Raw genomic sequence first — 18,053 nt, forward strand, 5'->3', positions numbered from 1 at the left:
TGTTTACTAGCAGGATGAGCCCTCCGATAGAACGCGCAAACATCCTTCGAGCTGGAATTGAACCAGCAACCGAAGGATTTGCTCATTTACATCAACAGTCTTTGGCTCTACCAGCTGAGCTATTGAAGGCTTGTCTTGGCCTTGGTTGAAAGCCTCCTAGTTTTAGCTGTTGGAGTTTTGAGCATGAGGTGAAAAGGCAATCACTGCTACCATGTGAAAAATAACTCTTGGAGAATGCGGGCATCGATCCCGCTGCCTCTCACATGCGAAGCGAGCGCTCTACCACTTGAGCTAATTCCCCTGGCGGGACAGTTGTGCCTTTAGTTTCTTGCCACACTTCATAGGGATTTTCTTATCATGTCAGGTGAGAAGCTCCATTGTTATATGGTATTTTTTTTCTGTAAGAATAGCTTTTTTTTTTTTTTTTTAAGTGTGAGTTCCATGTTGCCATAGTAGAAGATCATCGGAGGACTTTACAAGGTGAAGGGTGGCTTCCAAATACATGCACGCCTCTTCCAAGCAAAGCCTTTACATATCTACGGAGAAGACAAAAAACTCTCTGTTGATTTGTGCTTACGTTTTGATCTCCTCACTCCTCAGGTACAACGGAGGAGACCTTTCTAGAAGAGCTGTTTGTAGGTGGACGGAACGAGCATAGCTGGACTGTGTTTACCAGCCGGATGAACCTTCCGATAGAATGCGCAAAACTCCTTCGAGCCGGAATTGAACCAGCGACCTAAGGATTGCTAACTTTCTTCTACAGTCTTCGGCTCTACCAGCTGAGCTATCGAAGGCTTGTCTTGTCCTTGATCGAAAGCCTCCTAGTTTTAGCTGTTGGAGTTTTGAGCATGAGGTAAAAAGACAATCACTGCTACCATGTGAAAAATAACTCTTGGAGAATGCGGGCATCGATCCCGCTGCCTCTCGCATGCAAAGCGAGCGCTCTGCCACTTGAGCTAATCCCCCTGGCATGACAGGTCTGCCTTTAGTTTCTTGCCACACTTCACGGTGATTTTCTCATCATGTCAGGTGAGAAGCTGCAATGCTATATGGCAATTTTTATGTAAGAATAGCTTGCTTTTTTTTTTACAGTGTGAGTTCCATTTTACCATAGTAGAAGATCATCGGAGGAGTTTAAAAGGTGAAGGGTGGCTTACAAATACATGCACACCTCTTCCAAGCAAACCCTTTACATATCTACGAAGAACCGAGGGGTAAGCAATAAAAAACCCCTTAATAGTTTGGAGACGAAAGTTGCAATGTAGCACAATATCAGTCTTATCGAAGAAATATAATGATGACCTGTATAAAAAGAATCAATTAGCAGAGGATGGTTTCGATCCATCGACCTCTTGGTTATGGGCCCAGCACGCTTCCGCTGCGCCACTCTGCTGCCGATGGTCTGTTCGTTGAGAAGGTCTATTTATCGACTGACTTTTCAAAAGTGGCTAAAATGTATTTGGTCTTTGTGATGGAATCCATCAGCAGGAGCTTATTGTCGGCGCCTCGAGTCCTCCTGAGCATCAGCAATTGTCTCTTTGTTTTTGCTGATTTCTTTTTGTCATATTATGTTAAAAAGTTGATCTGAGAAACCTGTGCCTGGCCTGCCTGGCTGAGAGTTCCTGTAGAAAGATCTGTTTGCGTCTCTGTGGCGCAATTGGTTAGCGCGTTCGGCTGTTAACCGAAAGGATGGTGGTTCAAGCCCACCCAGGGACGATGGTCTTTTTTGCTTAAGTAGCAGCCTATGTACGAGTGAAGAAGGTTCCACGTCGTCTTTCAATTGCTCTCCCGACAAATAACTCTGTTGCTCGCTGCCTACGTTTTGAACTCCCGAGTTAGAATGGAGGATACTTTTGGAAAAGAGCTCTTTGTATGTGGACGGAAGCAGCTTAGCTGGGCTGTGTTTATTCAGGGGCGATGGTCTCTTTGGCTCGAGTAGCATTCTAGGGGTGTAAAAGGTTCCACGTTAGCTTTCGGCTGAGCTGCTCTCCCAACAAAAAACTCTCTGTTGCTTTGTGCTTACGTTTTGAACTCCTCAGGTACAACGGAGGAGACCCTTCTAGAAGAGCTGTTTGTAGGTGGACAGAGGGAGCATAGCTGGGCTGTGTTTACTAGCAGGATGAGCCCTCCGATAGAACGCGCAAACATCCTTCGAGCTGGAATTGAACCAGCAACCGAAGGATTTGCTCATTTACATCTACAGTCTTTGGCTCTACCAGCTGAGCTATTGAAGGCTTGTCTTGGCCTTGGTTGAAAGCCTCCTAGTTTTAGCTGTTGGAGTTTTGAGCATGAGGTGAAAAGGCAATCACTGCTACCATGTGAAAAATAACTCTTGGAGAATGCGGGCATCGATCCCGCTGCCTCTCACATGCGAAGCGAGCGCTCTACCACTTGAGCTAATTCCCCTGGCGGGACAGTTGTGCCTTTAGTTTCTTGCCACACTTCATAGGGATTTTCTTATCATGTCAGGTGAGAAGCTGCATTGTTATATGGTATTTTTTTTCTGTAAGAATAGCTTTTTTTTTTTTTTTTTAAGTGTGAGTTCCATGTTGCCATAGTAGAAGATCATCGGAGGACTTTACAAGGTGAAGGGTGGCTTCCAAATACATGCACGCCTCTTCCAAGCAAAGCCTTTACATATCTACGGAGAAGACAAAAAACTCTCTGTTGATTTGTGCTTACGTTTTGATCTCCTCACTCCTCAGGTACAACGGAGGAGACCTTTCTAGAAGAGCTGTTTGTAGGTGGACGGAACGAGCATAGCTGGGCTGTGTTTACCAGCCGGATGAACCTTCCGATAGAATGCGCAAAACTCCTTCGAGCCGGAATTGAACCAGCGACCTAAGGATTGCTAACTTTCTTCTACAGTCTTCGGCTCTACCAGCTGAGCTATCGAAGGCTTGTTTTGTCCTTGATCGAAAGCCTCCTAGTTTTAGCTGTTGGAGTTTTGAGCATGAGGTAAAAAGACAATCACTGCTACCATGTGAAAAATAACTCTTGGAGAATGCGGGCATCGATCCCGCTGCCTCTCGCATGCAAAGCGAGCGCTCTGCCACTTGAGCTAATCCCCCTGGCATGACAGGTCTGCCTTTAGTTTCTTGCCACACTTCACGGTGATTTTCTCATCATGTCAGGTGAGAAGCTGCAATGCTATATGGCAATTTTTATGTAAGAATAGCTTGCTTTTTTTTTTACAGTGTGAGTTCCATTTTACCATAGTAGAAGATCATCGGAGGAGTTTAAAAGGTGAAGGGTGGCTTACAAATACATGCACACCTCTTCCAAGCAAACCCTTTACATATCTACGAAGAACCGAGGGGTAAGCAATAAAAAAACCCTTAATAGTTTGGAGACGAAAGTTGCAATGTAGCACAATATCAGTCTTATCGAAGAAATATAATGATGACCTGTATAAAAAGAATCAACTAGCAGAGGATGGTTTCGATCCATCGACCTCTGGGTTATGGGCCCAGCACGCTTCCGCTGCGCCACTCTGCTGCCGGTGGTCTGTTCGTTGAGAAGGTCTATTTATCGACTGACTTTTCAAAAGTGGCTAAAATGTATTTGGTCTTTGTGATGGAATCCATCAGCAGGAGCTTATTGTCGGCGCCTCGAGTCCTCCTGAGCATCAGCAATTGTCTCTTTGTTTTTGCTGATTTCTTTTTGTCATATTATGTTAAAAAGTTGATCTGAGAAACCTGTGCCTGGCCTGCCTGGCTGAGAGTTCCTGTAGAAAGATCTGTTTGCGTCTCTGTGGCGCAATTGGTTAGCGCGTTCGGCTGTTAACCGAAAGGATGGTGGTTCAAGCCCACCCAGGGACGATGGTCTTTTTTGCTTAAGTAGCAGCCTATGTACGAGTGAAGAAGGTTCCACGTCGTCTTTCAATTGCTCTCCCGACAAATAACTCTGTTGCTCGCTGCCTACGTTTTGAACTCCCGAGTTAGAATGGAGGATACTTTTGGAAAAGAGCTCTTTGTATGTGGACGGAAGCAGCTTAGCTGGGCTGTGTTTATTCAGGGGCGATGGTCTCTTTGGCTCGAGTAGCATTCTAGGGGTGTAAAAGGTTCCACGTTAGCTTTCGGCTGAGCTGCTCTCCCAACAAAAAACTCTCTGTTGCTTTGTGCTTACGTTTTGAACTCCTCAGGTACAACGGAGGAGACCCTTCTAGAAGAGCTGTTTGTAGGTGGACAGAGGGAGCATAGCTGGGCTGTGTTTACTAGCAGGATGAGCCCTCCGATAGAACGCGCAAACATCCTTCGAGCTGGAATTGAACCAGCAACCGAAGGATTTGCTCATTTACATCTACAGTCTTTGGCTCTACCAGCTGAGCTATTGAAGGCTTGTCTTGGCCTTGGTTGAAAGCCTCCTAGTTTTAGCTGTTGGAGTTTTGAGCATGAGGTGAAAAGGCAATCACTGCTACCATGTGAAAAATAACTCTTGGAGAATGCGGGCATCGATCCCGCTGCCTCTCACATGCGAAGCGAGCGCTCTACCACTTGAGCTAATTCCCCTGGCGGGACAGTTGTGCCTTTAGTTTCTTGCCACACTTCATAGGGATTTTCTTATCATGTCAGGTGAGAAGCTGCATTGTTATATGGTATTTTTTTTCTGTAAGAATAGCTTTTTTTTTTTTTTTTTAAGTGTGAGTTCCATGTTGCCATAGTAGAAGATCATCGGAGGACTTTACAAGGTGAAGGGTGGCTTCCAAATACATGCACGCCTCTTCCAAGCAAAGCCTTTACATATCTACGGAGAAGACAAAAAACTCTCTGTTGATTTGTGCTTACGTTTTGATCTCCTCACTCCTCAGGTACAACGGAGGAGACCTTTCTAGAAGAGCTGTTTGTAGGTGGACGGAACGAGCATAGCTGGGCTGTGTTTACCAGCCGGATGAACCTTCCGATAGAATGCGCAAAACTCCTTCGAGCCGGAATTGAACCAGCGACCTAAGGATTGCTAACTTTCTTCTACAGTCTTCGGCTCTACCAGCTGAGCTATCGAAGGCTTGTTTTGTCCTTGATCGAAAGCCTCCTAGTTTTAGCTGTTGGAGTTTTGAGCATGAGGTAAAAAGACAATCACTGCTACCATGTGAAAAATAACTCTTGGAGAATGCGGGCATCGATCCCGCTGCCTCTCGCATGCAAAGAGAGCGCTCTGCCACTTGAGCTAATCCCCCTGGCATGACAGGTCTGCCTTTAGTTTCTTGCCACACTTCACGGTGATTTTCTCATCATGTCAGGTGAGAAGCTGCAATGCTATATGGCAATTTTTATGTAAGAATAGCTTGCTTTTTTTTTTACAGTGTGAGTTCCATTTTACCATAGTAGAAGATCATCGGAGGAGTTTAAAAGGTGAAGGGTGGCTTACAAATACATGCACACCTCTTCCAAGCAAACCCTTTACATATCTACGAAGAACCGAGGGGTAAGCAATAAAAAACCCCTTAATAGTTTGGAGACGAAAGTTGCAATGTAGCACAATATCAGTCTTATCGAAGAAATATAATGATGACCTGTATAAAAAGAATCAACTAGCAGAGGATGGTTTCGATCCATCGACCTCTGGGTTATGGGCCCAGCACGCATCCGCTGCGCCACTCTGCTGCCGGTGGTCTGTTCGTTGAGAAGGTCTATTTATCGACTGACTTTTCAAAAGTGGCTAAAATGTATTTGGTCTTTGTGATGGAATCCATCAGCAGGAGCTTATTGTCGGCGCCTCGAGTCCTCCTGAGCATCAGCAATTGTCTCTTTGTTTTTGCTGATTTCTTTTTGTCATATTATGTTAAAAAGTTGATCTGAGAAACCTGTGCCTGGCCTGCCTGGCTGAGAGTTCCTGTAGAAAGATCTGTTTGCGTCTCTGTGGCGCAATTGGTTAGCGTGTTCGGCTGTTAACCGAAAGGATGGTGGTTCAAGCCCACCCAGGGACGATGGTCTTTTTTGCTTAAGTAGCAGCCTATGTACGAGTGAAGAAGGTTCCACGTCGTCTTTCAATTGCTCTCCCGACAAATAACTCTGTTGCTCGCTGCCTACGTTTTGAACTCCCGAGTTAGAATGGAGGATACTTTTGGAAAAGAGCTCTTTGTATGTGGACGGAAGCAGCTTAGCTGGGCTGTGTTTATTCAGGGGCGATGGTCTCTTTGGCTCGAGTAGCATTCTAGGGGTGTAAAAGGTTCCACGTTAGCTTTCGGCTGAGCTGCTCTCCCAACAAAAAACTCTCTGTTGCTTTGTGCTTACGTTTTGAACTCCTCAGGTACAACGGAGGAGACCCTTCTAGAAGAGCTGTTTGTAGGTGGACAGAGGGAGCATAGCTGGGCTGTGTTTACTAGCAGGATGAGCCCTCCGATAGAACGCGCAAACATCCTTCGAGCTGGAATTGAACCAGCAACCGAAGGATTTGCTCATTTACATCTACAGTCTTTGGCTCTACCAGCTGAGCTATTGAAGGCTTGTCTTGGCCTTGGTTGAAAGCCTCCTAGTTTTAGCTGTTGGAGTTTTGAGCATGAGGTGAAAAGGCAATCACTGCTACCATGTGAAAAATAACTCTTGGAGAATGCGGGCATCGATCCCGCTGCCTCTCACATGCGAAGCGAGCGCTCTACCACTTGAGCTAATTCCCCTGGCGGGACAGTTGTGCCTTTAGTTTCTTGCCACACTTCATAGGGATTTTCTTATCATGTCAGGTGAGATGCTGCATTGTTATATGGTATTTTTTTTCTGTAAGAATAGCTTTTTTTTTTTTTTTTTTTTTTTTTAAGTGTGAGTTCCATGTTGCCATAGTAGAAGATCATCGGAGGACTTTACAAGGTGAAGGGTGGCTTCCAAATACATGCACGCCTCTTCCAAGCAAAGCCTTTACATATCTACGGAGAAGACAAAAAACTCTCTGTTGATTTGTGCTTACGTTTTGATCTCCTCACTCCTCAGGTACAACGGAGGAGACCTTTCTAGAAGAGCTGTTTGTAGGTGGACGGAACGAGCATAGCTGGGCTGTGTTTACCAGCCGGATGAACCTTCCGATAGAATGCGCAAAACTCCTTCGAGCCGGAATTGAACCAGCGACCTAAGGATTGCTAACTTTCTTCTACAGTCTTCGGCTCTACCAGCTGAGCTATCGAAGGCTTGTTTTGTCCTTGATCGAAAGCCTCCTAGTTTTAGCTGTTGGAGTTTTGAGCATGAGGTAAAAAGACAATCACTGCTACCATGTGAAAAATAACTCTTGGAGAATGCGGGCATCGATCCCGCTGCCTCTCGCATGCAAAGCGAGCGCTCTGCCACTTGAGCTAATCCCCCTGGCATGACAGGTCTGCCTTTAGTTTCTTGCCACACTTCACGGTGATTTTCTCATCATGTCAGGTGAGAAGCTGCAATGCTATATGGCAATTTTTATGTAAGAATAGCTTGCTTTTTTTTTTACAGTGTGAGTTCCATTTTACCATAGTAGAAGATCATCGGAGGAGTTTAAAAGGTGAAGGGTGGCTTACAAATACATGCACACCTCTTCCAAGCAAACCCTTTACATATCTACGAAGAACCGAGGGGTAAGCAATAAAAAACCCCTTAATAGTTTGGAGACGAAAGTTGCAATGTAGCACAATATCAGTCTTATCGAAGAAATATAATGATGACCTGTATAAAAAGAATCAATTAGCAGAGGATGGTTTCGATCCATCGACCTCTGGGTTATGGGCCCAGCACGCTTCCGCTGCGCCACTCTGCTGCCGGTGGTCTGTTCGTTGAGAAGGTCTATTTATCGACTGACTTTTCAAAAGTGGCTAAAATGTATTTGGTCTTTGTGATGGAATCCATCAGCAGGAGCTTATTGTCGGCGCCTCGAGTCCTCCTGAGCATCAGCAATTGTCTCTTTGTTTTTGCTGATTTCTTTTTGTCATATTATGTTAAAAAGTTGATCTGAGAAACCTGTGCCTGGCCTGCCTGGCTGAGAGTTCCTGTAGAAAGATCTGTTTGCGTCTCTGTGGCGCAATTGGTTAGCGCGTTCGGCTGTTAACCGAAAGGATGGTGGTTCAAGCCCACCCAGGGACGATGGTCTTTTTTGCTTAAGTAGCAGCCTATGTACGAGTGAAGAAGGTTCCACGTCGTCTTTCAATTGCTCTCCCGACAAATAACTCTGTTGCTCGCTGCCTACGTTTTGAACTCCCGAGTTAGAATGGAGGATACTTTTGGAAAAGAGCTCTTTGTATGTGGACGGAAGCAGCTTAGCTGGGCTGTGTTTATTCAGGGGCGATGGTCTCTTTGGCTCGAGTAGCATTCTAGGGGTGTAAAAGGTTCCACGTTAGCTTTCGGCTGAGCTGCTCTCCCAACAAAAAACTCTCTGTTGCTTTGTGCTTACGTTTTGAACTCCTCAGGTACAACGGAGGAGACCCTTCTAGAAGAGCTGTTTGTAGGTGGACAGAGGGAGCATAGCTGGGCTGTGTTTACTAGCAGGATGAGCCCTCCGATAGAACGCGCAAACATCCTTCGAGCTGGAATTGAACCAGCAACCGAAGGATTTGCTCATTTACATCTACAGTCTTTGGCTCTACCAGCTGAGCTATTGAAGGCTTGTCTTGGCCTTGGTTGAAAGCCTCCTAGTTTTAGCTGTTGGAGTTTTGAGCATGAGGTGAAAAGGCAATCACTGCTACCATGTGAAAAATAACTCTTGGAGAATGCGGGCATCGATCCCGCTGCCTCTCACATGCGAAGCGAGCGCTCTACCACTTGAGCTAATTCCCCTGGCGGGACAGTTGTGCCTTTAGTTTCTTGCCACACTTCATAGGGATTTTCTTATCATGTCAGGTGAGAAGCTGCATTGTTATATGGTATTTTTTTTCTGTAAGAATAGCTTTTTTTTTTTTTTTTTAAGTGTGAGTTCCATGTTGCCATAGTAGAAGATCATCGGAGGACTTTACAAGGTGAAGGGTGGCTTCCAAATACATGCACGCCTCTTCCAAGCAAAGCCTTTACATATCTACGGAGAAGACAAAAAACTCTCTGTTGATTTGTGCTTACGTTTTGATCTCCTCACTCCTCAGGTACAACGGAGGAGACCTTTCTAGAAGAGCTGTTTGTAGGTGGACGGAACGAGCATAGCTGGGCTGTGTTTACCAGCCGGATGAACCTTCCGATAGAATGCGCAAAACTCCTTCGAGCCGGAATTGAACCAGCGACCTAAGGATTGCTAACTTTCTTCTACAGTCTTCGGCTCTACCAGCTGAGCTATCGAAGGCTTGTTTTGTCCTTGATCGAAAGCCTCCTAGTTTTAGCTGTTGGAGTTTTGAGCATGAGGTAAAAAGACAATCACTGCTACCATGTGAAAAATAACTCTTGGAGAATGCGGGCATCGATCCCGCTGCCTCTCGCATGCAAAGCGAGCGCTCTGCCACTTGAGCTAATCCCCCTGGCATGACAGGTCTGCCTTTAGTTTCTTGCCACACTTCACGGTGATTTTCTCATCATGTCAGGTGAGAAGCTGCAATGCTATATGGCAATTTTTATGTAAGAATAGCTTGCTTTTTTTTTTACAGTGTGAGTTCCATTTTACCATAGTAGAAGATCATCGGAGGAGTTTAAAAGGTGAAGGGTGGCTTACAAATACATGCACACCTCTTCCAAGCAAACCCTTTACATATCTACGAAGAACCGAGGGGTAAGCAATAAAAAACCCCTTAATAGTTTGGAGACGAAAGTTGCAATGTAGCACAATATCAGTCTTATCGAAGAAATATAATGATGACCTGTATAAAAAGAATCAACTAGCAGAGGATGGTTTCGATCCATCGACCTCTGGGTTATGGGCCCAGCACGCTTCCGCTGCGCCACTCTGCTGCCGGTGGTCTGTTCGTTGAGAAGGTCTATTTATCGACTGACTTTTCAAAAGTGGCTAAAATGTATTTGGTCTTTGTGATGGAATCCATCAGCAGGAGCTTATTGTCGGCGCCTCGAGTCCTCCTGAGCATCAGCAATTGTCTCTTTGTTTTTGCTGATTTCTTTTTGTCATATTATGTTAAAAAGTTGATCTGAGAAACCTGTGCCTGGCCTGCCTGGCTGAGAGTTCCTGTAGAAAGATCTGTTTGCGTCTCTGTGGCGCAATTGGTTAGCGCGTTCGGCTGTTAACCGAAAGGATGGTGGTTCAAGCCCACCCAGGGACGATGGTCTTTTTTGCTTAAGTAGCAGCCTATGTACGAGTGAAGAAGGTTCCACGTCGTCTTTCAATTGCTCTCCCGACAAATAACTCTGTTGCTCGCTGCCTACGTTTTGAACTCCCGAGTTAGAATGGAGGATACTTTTGGAAAAGAGCTCTTTGTATGTGGACGGAAGCAGCTTAGCTGGGCTGTGTTTATTCAGGGGCGATGGTCTCTTTGGCTCGAGTAGCATTCTAGGGGTGTAAAAGGTTCCACGTTAGCTTTCGGCTGAGCTGCTCTCCCAACAAAAAACTCTCTGTTGCTTTGTGCTTACATTTTGAACTCCTCAGGTACAACGGAGGAGACCCTTCTAGAAGAGCTGTTTGTAGGTGGACAGAGGGAGCATAGCTGGGCTGTGTTTACTAGCAGGATGAGCCCTCCGATAGAACGCGCAAACATCCTTCGAGCTGGAATTGAACCAGCAACCCAAGGATTTGCTCATTTACATCTACAGTCTTTGGCTCTACCAGCTGAGCTATTGAAGGCTTGTCTTGGCCTTGGTTGAAAGCCTTCTAGTTTTAGCTGTTGGAGTTTTGAGCATGAGGTGAAAAGGCAATCACTGCTACCATGTGAAAAATAACTCTTGGAGAATGCGGGCATCGATCCCGCTGCCTCTCACATACGAAGCGAGCGCTCTACCACTTGAGCTAATTCCCCTGGCGGGACAGTTGTGCCTTTAGTTTCTTGCCACACTTCATAGGGATTTTCTTATCATGTCAGGTGAGAAGCTGCATTGTTATATGGTATTTTTTTTCTGTAAGAATAGCTTTTTTTTTTTTTTTTTTTTTTTTTAAGTGTGAGTTCCATGTTGCCATAGTAGAAGATCATCGGAGGACTTTACAAGGTGAAGGGTGGCTTCCAAATACATGCACGCCTCTTCCAAGCAAAGCCTTTACATATCTACGGAGAAGACAAAAAACTCTCTGTTGATTTGTGCTTACGTTTTGATCTCCTCACTCCTCAGGTACAACGGAGGAGACCTTTCTAGAAGAGCTGTTTGTAGGTGGACGGAACGAGCATAGCTGGGCTGTGTTTACCAGCCGGATGAACCTTCCGATAGAATGCGCAAAACTCCTTCGAGCCGGAATTGAACCAGCGACCTAACGATTGCTAACTTTCTTCTACAGTCTTCGGCTCTACCAGCTGAGCTATCGAAGGCTTGTTTTGTCCTTGATCGAAAGCCTCCTAGTTTTAGCTGTTGGAGTTTTGAGCATGAGGTAAAAAGACAATCACTGCTACCATGTGAAAAATAACTCTTGGAGAATGCGGGCATCGATCCCGCTGCCTCTCGCATGCAAAGCGAGCGCTCTGCCACTTGAGCTAATCCCCCTGGCATGACAGGTCTGCCTTTAGTTTCTTGCCACACTTCACGGTGATTTTCTCATCATGTCAGGTGAGAAGCTGCAATGCTATATGGCAATTTTTATGTAAGAATAGCTTGCTTTTTTTTTTACAGTGTGAGTTCCATTTTACCATAGTAGAAGATCATCGGAGGAGTTTAAAAGGTGAAGGGTGGCTTACAAATACATGCACACCTCTTCCAAGCAAACCCTTTACATATCTACGAAGAACCGAGGGGTAAGCAATAAAAAACCCCTTAATAGTTTGGAGACGAAAGTTGCAATGAAGCACAATATCAGTCTTATCGAAGAAATATAATGATGACCTGTATAAAAAGAATCAATTAGCAGAGGATGGTTTCGATCCATCGACCTCTGGGTTATGGGCCCAGCACGCTTCCGCTGCGCCACTATGCTGCCGGTGGTCTGTTCGTTGAGAAGGTCTATTTATCGACTGACTTTTCAAAAGTGGCTAAAATGTATTTGGTCTTTGTGATGGAATCCATCAGCAGGAGCTTATTGTCGGCGCCTCGAGTCCTCCTGAGCATCAGCAATTGTCTCTTTGTTTTTGCTGATTTCTTTTTGTCATATTATGTTAAAAAGTTGATCTGAGAAACCTGTGCCTGGCCTGCCTGGCTGAGAGTTCCTGTAGAAAGATCTGTTTGCGTCTCTGTGGCGCAATTGGTTAGCGCGTTCGGCTGTTAACCGAAAGGATGGTGGTTCAAGCCCACCCAGGGACGATGGTCTTTTTTGCTTAAGTAGCAGCCTATGTACGAGTGAAGAAGGTTCCACGTCGTCTTTCAATTGCTCTCCCGACAAATAACTCTGTTGCTCGCTGCCTACGTTTTGAACTCCCGAGTTAGAATGGAGGATACTTTTGGAAAAGAGCTCTTTGTATGTGGACGGAAGCAGCTTAGCTGGGCTGTGTTTATTCAGGGGCGATGGTCTCTTTGGCTCGAGTAGCATTCTAGGGGTGTAAAAGGTTCCACGTTAGCTTTCGGCTGAGCTGCTCTCCCAACAAAAAACTCTCTGTTGCTTTGTGCTTACGTTTTGAACTCCTCAGGTACAACGGAGGAGACCCTTCTAGAAGAGCTGTTTGTAGGTGGACAGAGGGAGCATAGCTGGGCTGTGTTTACTAGCAGGATGAGCCCTCCGATAGAACGCGCAAACATCCTTCGAGCTGGAATTGAATCAGCAACCCAAGGATTTGCTCATTTACATCTACAGTCTTTGGCTCTACCAGCTGAGCTATTGAAGGCTTGTCTTGGCCTTGGTTGAAAGCCTCCTAGTTTTAGCTGTTGGAGTTTTGAGCATGAGGTGAAAAGGCAATCACTGCTACCATGTGAAAAATAACTCTTGGAGAATGCGGGCATCGATCCCGCTGCCTCTCACATGCGAAGCGAGCGCTCTACCACTTGAGCTAATTCCCCTGGCGGGACAGTTGTGCCTTTAGTTTCTTGCCACACTTCATAGGGATTTTCTTATCATGTCAGGTGAGAAGCTGCATTGTTATATGGTATTTTTTTTCTGTAAGAATAGCTTTTTTTTTTTTTTTTTAAGTGTGAGTTCCATGTTGCCATAGTAGAAGATCATCGGAGGACTTTACAAGGTGAAGGGTGGCTTCCAAATACATGCACGCCTCTTCCAAGCAAAGCCTTTACATATCTACGGAGAAGACAAAAAACTCTCTGTTGATTTGTGCTTACGTTTTGATCTCCTCACTCCTCAGGTACAACGGAGGAGACCTTTCTAGAAGAGCTGTTTGTAGGTGGACGGAACGAGCATAGCTGGGCTGTGTTTACCAGCCGGATGAACCTTCCGATAGAATGCGCAAAACTCCTTCGAGCCGGAATTGAACCAGCGACCTAAGGATTGCTAACTTTCTTCTACAGTCTTCGGCTCTACCAGCTGAGCTATCGAAGGCTTGTTTTGTCCTTGATCGAAAGCCTCCTAGTTTTAGCTGTTGGAGTTTTGAGCATGAGGTAAAAAGACAATCACTGCTACCATGTGAAAAATAACTCTTGGAGAATGCGGGCATCGATCCCGCTGCCTCTCGCATGCAAAGCGAGCGCTCTGCCACTTGAGCTAATCCCCCTGGCATGACAGGTCTGCCTTTAGTTTCTTGCCACACTTCACGGTGATTTTCTCATCATGTCAGGTGAGAAGCTGCAATGCTATATGGCAATTTTTATGTAAGAATAGCTTGCTTTTTTTTTTACAGTGTGAGTTCCATTTTACCATAGTAGAAGATCATCGGAGGAGTTTAAAAGGTGAAGGGTGGCTTACAAATACATGCACACCTCTTCCAAGCAAACCCTTTACATATCTACGAAGAACCGAGGGGTAAGCAATAAAAAACCCCTTAATAGTTTGGAGACGAAAGTTGCAATGTAGCACAATATCAGTCTTATCGAAGAAATATAATGATGACCTGTATAAAAAGAATCAACTAGCAGAGGATGGTTTCGATCCATCGACCTCTGGGTTATGGGCCCAGCACGCTTCCGCTGCGCCACTCTGCTGCCGGTGGTCTGTTCGTTGAGAAGGTCTATTTATCGACTGACTTTTCAAAAGTGGCTAAAATGTATTTGGTCTTTGTGATGGAATCCATCAGCAGGAGCTTATTGTCGGCGCCTCGAGTCCTCCTGAGCATCAGCAATTGTCTCTTTGTTTTTGCTGATTTCTTTTTGTCATATTATGTTAAAAAGTTGATCTGAGAAACCTGTACCTGGCCTGCCTGGCTGAGAGTTCCTGTAGAAAGATCTGTTTGCGTCTCTGTGGCGCAATTGGTTAGCGCGTTCGGCTGTTAACCGAAAGGATGGTGGTTCAAGCCTACCCAGGGACGATGGTCTTTTTTGCTTAAGTAGCAGCCTATGTACGAGTGAAGAAGGTTCCACGTCGTCTTTCAATTGCTCTCCCGACAAATAACTCTGTTGCTCGCTGCCTACGTTTTGAACTCCCGAGTTAGAATGGAGGATACTTTTGGAAAAGAGCTCTTTGTATGTGGACGGAAGCAGCTTAGCTGGGCTGTGTTTATTCAGGGGCGATGGTCTCTTTGGCTCGAGTAGCATTCTAGGGGTGTAAAAGGTTCCACGTTAGCTTTCGGCTGAGCTGCTCTCCCAACAAAAAACTCTCTGTTGCTTTGTGCTTACGTTTTGAACTCCTCAGGTACAACGGAGGAGACCCTTCTAGAAGAGCTGTTTGTAGGTGGACAGAGGGAGCATAGCTGGGCTGTGTTTACTAGCAGGATGAGCCCTCCGATAGAACGCGCAAACATCCTTCGAGCTGGAATTGAACCAGCAACCGAAGGATTTGCTCATTTACATCTACAGTCTTTGGCTCTACCAGCTGAGCTATTGAAGGCTTGTCTTGGCCTTTGTTGAAAGCCTCCTAGTTTTAGCTGTTGGAGTTTTGAGCATGAGGTGAAAAGGCAATCACTGCTACCATGTGAAAAATAACTCTTGGAGAATGCGGGCATCGATCCCGCTGCCTCTCACATGCGAAGCGAGCGCTCTACCACTTGAGCTAATTCCCCTGGCGGGACAGTTGTGCCTTTAGTTTCTTGCCACACTTCATAGGGATTTTCTTATCATGTCAGGTGAGAAGCTGCATTGTTATATGGTATTTTTTTTCTGTAAGAATAGCTTTTTTTTTTTTTTTTTTAAGTGTGAGTTCCATGTTGCCATAGTAGAAGATCATCGGAGGACTTTACAAGGTGAAGGGTGGCTTCCAAATACATGCACGCCTCTTCCAAGCAAAGCCTTTACATATCTACGGAGAAGACAAAAAACTCTCTGTTGATTTGTGCTTACGTTTTGATCTCCTCACTCCTCAGGTACAACGGAGGAGACCTTTCTAGAAGAGCTGTTTGTAGGTGGACGGAACGAGCATAGCTGGGCTGTGTTTACCAGCCGGATGAACCTTCCGATAGAATGCGCAAAACTCCTTCGAGCCGGAATTGAACCAGCGACCTAAGGATTGCTAACTTTCTTCTACAGTCTTCGGCTCTACCAGCTGAGCTATCGAAGGCTTGTTTTGTCCTTGATCGAAAGCCTCCTAGTTTTAGCTGTTGGAGTTTTGAGCATGAGGTAAAAAGACAATCACTGCTACCATGTGAAAAATAACTCTTGGAGAATGCGGGCATCGATCCCGCTGCCTCTCGCATGCAAAGCGAGCGCTCTACCACTTGAGCTAATACCCCTGGCATGACAGGTCTGCCTTTAGTTTCTTGCCACACTTCACGGTGGTTTTCTCATCATGTCAGGTGAGAAGCTGCAATGCTATATGGCAATTTTTATGTAAGAATAGCTTGTTTTTTTTTTTACAGTGTGAGTTCCATTTTACCATAGTAGAAGATCATCGGAGGAGTTTAAAAGGTGAAGGGTGGCTTACAAATACATGCACACCTCTTCCAAGCAAACCCTTTACATATCTACGAAGAACCGAGGGGTAAGCAATAAAAAACCCCTTAATAGTTTGGAGACGAAAGTTGCAATGTAGCACAATATCAGTCTTATCGAAGAAATATAATGATGACCTGTATAAAAAGAATCAACTAGCAGAGGATGGTTTCGATCCATCGACCTCTGGGTTATGGGCCAAGCACGCTTCCGCTGCGCCACTCTGCTGCCGGTGGTCTGTTCGTTGAGAAGGTCTATTTATCGACTGACTTTTCAAAAGTGGCTAAAATGTATTTGGTCTTTGTGATGGAATCCATCAGCAGGAGCTTATTGTCGGCGCCTCGAGTCCTTCTGAGCATCAGCAATTGTCTCTTTGTTTTTGCTGATTTCTTTTTGTCATATTATGTTAAAAAGTTGATCTGAGAAACCTGTGCCTGGCCTGCCTGGCTGAGAGTTCCTGTAGAAAGATCTGTTTGCGTCTCTGTGGCGCAATTGGTTAGCGCGTTCGGCTGTTAACCGAAAGGATGGTGGTTCAAGCCCACCCAGGGACGATGGTCTTTTTTGCTTAAGTAGCAGCCTATGTACGAGTGAAGAAGGTTCCACGTCGTCTTTCAATTGCTCTCCCGACAAATAACTCTGTTGCTCGCTGCCTACGTTTTGAACTCCCGAGTTAGAATGGAGGAGACTTTTGGAAAAGAGCTCTTTGTATGTGGACGGAAGCAGCTTAGCTGGGCTGTGTTTATTCAGGGGCGATGGTCTCTTTGGCTCGAGTAGCATTCTAGGGGTGTAAAAGGTTCCACGTTAGCTTTCGGCTGAGCTGCTCTCCCAACAAAAAACTCTCTGTTGCTTTGTGCTTACGTTTTGAACTCCTCAGGTACAACGGAGGAGACCCTTCTAGAAGAGCTGTTTGTAGGTGGACAGAGGGAGCATAGCTGGGCTGTGTTTACTAGCAGGATGAGCCCTCCGATAGAACGCGCAAACATCCTTCGAGCTGGAATTGAACCAGCAACCCAAGGATTTGCTCATTTACATCTACAGTCTTTGGCTCTACCAGCTGAGCTATTGAAGGCTTGTCTTGGCCTTGGTTGAAAGCCTCCTAGTTTTAGCTGTTGGAGTTTTGAGCATGAGGTGAAAAGGCAATCACTGCTACCATGTGAAAAATAACTCTTGGAGAATGCGGGCATCGATCCCGCTGCCTCTCACATGCGAAGCGAGCGCTCTACCACTTGAGCTAATTCCCCTGGCGTGACAGTTGTGCCTTTAGTTTCTTGCCACACTTCATAGGGATTTTCTTATCATGTCAGGTGAGAAGCTGCATTGTTATATGGTATTTTTTTTCTGTAAGAATAGCTTTTTTGTTTTTTTTTTTTTTTTTTTTTTAAGTGTGAGTTCCATGTTGCCATAGTAGAAGATCATCGGAGGACTTTACAAGGTGAAGGGTGGCTTCCAAATACATGCACGCCTCTTCCAAGCAATGCCTTTACATATCTACGGAGAAGACAAAAAACTCTCTGTTGATTTGTGCTTACGTTTTGATCTCCTCACTCCTCAGGTACAACGGAGGAGATCTTTCTAGAAGAGCTGTTTGTAGGTGGACGGAACGAGCATAGCTGGGCTGTGTTTACCAGCCGGATGAACCTTCCGATAGAATGCGCAAAACTCCTTCGAGCCGGAATTGAACCAGCGACTTAAGGATTGCTAACTTTCTTCTACAGTCTTCGGCTCTACCAGCTGAGCTATCGAAGGCTTGTTTTGTCCTTGATCGAAAGCCTCCTAGTTTTAGCTGTTGGAGTTTTGAGCATGAGGTAAAAAGACAATCACTGCTACCATGTGAAAAATAACTCTTGGAGAATGCGGGCATCGATCCCGCTGCCTCTCGCATGCAAAGCGAGCGCTCTGCCACTTGAGCTAATCCCCCTGGCATGACAGGTCTGCCTTTAGTTTCTTGCCACACTTCACGGTGATTTTCTCATCATGTCAGGTGAGAAGCTGCAATGCTATATGGCAATTTTTATGTAAGAATAGCTTGCTTTTTTTTTTACAGTGTGAGTTCCATTTTACCATAGTAGAAGATCATCGGAGGAGTTTAAAAGGTGAAGGGTGGCTTACAAATACATGCACACCTCTTCCAAGCAA

At 45.4% G+C, this 18,053-nt stretch overlaps 23 non-coding genes across 23 annotated transcripts; 6 read left to right on the plus strand and 17 right to left on the minus strand.

Moving 5' to 3' along the window:
* Positions 1-228: 228 nt before the first annotated feature.
* Positions 229-301, minus strand: TRNAA-CGC (transfer RNA alanine (anticodon CGC)). Its single transcript has one exon. It is a non-coding gene; the product is annotated as a tRNA-Ala (tRNA).
* A 592-nt stretch (positions 302-893) lies between these two features.
* Positions 894-966, minus strand: TRNAA-UGC (transfer RNA alanine (anticodon UGC)). Its single transcript has one exon. It is a non-coding gene; the product is annotated as a tRNA-Ala (tRNA).
* A 676-nt stretch (positions 967-1,642) lies between these two features.
* Positions 1,643-1,716, plus strand: TRNAN-GUU (transfer RNA asparagine (anticodon GUU)). Its single transcript has one exon. It is a non-coding gene; the product is annotated as a tRNA-Asn (tRNA).
* A 617-nt stretch (positions 1,717-2,333) lies between these two features.
* TRNAA-CGC (transfer RNA alanine (anticodon CGC)) lies at positions 2,334-2,406 on the minus strand. The gene has a single exon. It is a non-coding gene; the product is annotated as a tRNA-Ala (tRNA).
* Positions 2,407-2,998: 592 nt separating this feature from the next.
* On the minus strand, positions 2,999-3,071 carry TRNAA-UGC (transfer RNA alanine (anticodon UGC)). The gene has a single exon. It is a non-coding gene; the product is annotated as a tRNA-Ala (tRNA).
* Positions 3,072-3,747: 676 nt separating this feature from the next.
* TRNAN-GUU (transfer RNA asparagine (anticodon GUU)) lies at positions 3,748-3,821 on the plus strand. Its single transcript has one exon. It is a non-coding gene; the product is annotated as a tRNA-Asn (tRNA).
* A 617-nt stretch (positions 3,822-4,438) lies between these two features.
* Positions 4,439-4,511, minus strand: TRNAA-CGC (transfer RNA alanine (anticodon CGC)). Its single transcript has one exon. It is a non-coding gene; the product is annotated as a tRNA-Ala (tRNA).
* A 2,032-nt stretch (positions 4,512-6,543) lies between these two features.
* On the minus strand, positions 6,544-6,616 carry TRNAA-CGC (transfer RNA alanine (anticodon CGC)). The gene has a single exon. It is a non-coding gene; the product is annotated as a tRNA-Ala (tRNA).
* A 600-nt stretch (positions 6,617-7,216) lies between these two features.
* Positions 7,217-7,289, minus strand: TRNAA-UGC (transfer RNA alanine (anticodon UGC)). Its single transcript has one exon. It is a non-coding gene; the product is annotated as a tRNA-Ala (tRNA).
* Positions 7,290-7,965: 676 nt separating this feature from the next.
* TRNAN-GUU (transfer RNA asparagine (anticodon GUU)) lies at positions 7,966-8,039 on the plus strand. The gene has a single exon. It is a non-coding gene; the product is annotated as a tRNA-Asn (tRNA).
* Positions 8,040-8,656: 617 nt separating this feature from the next.
* Positions 8,657-8,729, minus strand: TRNAA-CGC (transfer RNA alanine (anticodon CGC)). The gene has a single exon. It is a non-coding gene; the product is annotated as a tRNA-Ala (tRNA).
* A 592-nt stretch (positions 8,730-9,321) lies between these two features.
* TRNAA-UGC (transfer RNA alanine (anticodon UGC)) lies at positions 9,322-9,394 on the minus strand. The gene has a single exon. It is a non-coding gene; the product is annotated as a tRNA-Ala (tRNA).
* A 676-nt stretch (positions 9,395-10,070) lies between these two features.
* TRNAN-GUU (transfer RNA asparagine (anticodon GUU)) lies at positions 10,071-10,144 on the plus strand. The gene has a single exon. It is a non-coding gene; the product is annotated as a tRNA-Asn (tRNA).
* Positions 10,145-10,761: 617 nt separating this feature from the next.
* On the minus strand, positions 10,762-10,834 carry TRNAT-CGU (transfer RNA threonine (anticodon CGU)). Its single transcript has one exon. It is a non-coding gene; the product is annotated as a tRNA-Thr (tRNA).
* A 600-nt stretch (positions 10,835-11,434) lies between these two features.
* TRNAA-UGC (transfer RNA alanine (anticodon UGC)) lies at positions 11,435-11,507 on the minus strand. Its single transcript has one exon. It is a non-coding gene; the product is annotated as a tRNA-Ala (tRNA).
* Positions 11,508-12,183: 676 nt separating this feature from the next.
* On the plus strand, positions 12,184-12,257 carry TRNAN-GUU (transfer RNA asparagine (anticodon GUU)). The gene has a single exon. It is a non-coding gene; the product is annotated as a tRNA-Asn (tRNA).
* A 617-nt stretch (positions 12,258-12,874) lies between these two features.
* On the minus strand, positions 12,875-12,947 carry TRNAA-CGC (transfer RNA alanine (anticodon CGC)). The gene has a single exon. It is a non-coding gene; the product is annotated as a tRNA-Ala (tRNA).
* Positions 12,948-13,539: 592 nt separating this feature from the next.
* Positions 13,540-13,612, minus strand: TRNAA-UGC (transfer RNA alanine (anticodon UGC)). Its single transcript has one exon. It is a non-coding gene; the product is annotated as a tRNA-Ala (tRNA).
* A 1,367-nt stretch (positions 13,613-14,979) lies between these two features.
* On the minus strand, positions 14,980-15,052 carry TRNAA-CGC (transfer RNA alanine (anticodon CGC)). Its single transcript has one exon. It is a non-coding gene; the product is annotated as a tRNA-Ala (tRNA).
* A 593-nt stretch (positions 15,053-15,645) lies between these two features.
* TRNAA-UGC (transfer RNA alanine (anticodon UGC)) lies at positions 15,646-15,718 on the minus strand. Its single transcript has one exon. It is a non-coding gene; the product is annotated as a tRNA-Ala (tRNA).
* Positions 15,719-16,394: 676 nt separating this feature from the next.
* Positions 16,395-16,468, plus strand: TRNAN-GUU (transfer RNA asparagine (anticodon GUU)). The gene has a single exon. It is a non-coding gene; the product is annotated as a tRNA-Asn (tRNA).
* Positions 16,469-17,085: 617 nt separating this feature from the next.
* On the minus strand, positions 17,086-17,158 carry TRNAA-CGC (transfer RNA alanine (anticodon CGC)). The gene has a single exon. It is a non-coding gene; the product is annotated as a tRNA-Ala (tRNA).
* A 604-nt stretch (positions 17,159-17,762) lies between these two features.
* On the minus strand, positions 17,763-17,835 carry TRNAA-UGC (transfer RNA alanine (anticodon UGC)). The gene has a single exon. It is a non-coding gene; the product is annotated as a tRNA-Ala (tRNA).
* Positions 17,836-18,053: the final 218 nt, after the last annotated feature.

The sequence above is a fragment of the Anomaloglossus baeobatrachus genome, chromosome 3, assembly GCF_048569485.1.
Source record: "Anomaloglossus baeobatrachus isolate aAnoBae1 chromosome 3, aAnoBae1.hap1, whole genome shotgun sequence".
Classification (NCBI taxonomy): Eukaryota; Metazoa; Chordata; class Amphibia; order Anura; family Aromobatidae; genus Anomaloglossus; species Anomaloglossus baeobatrachus.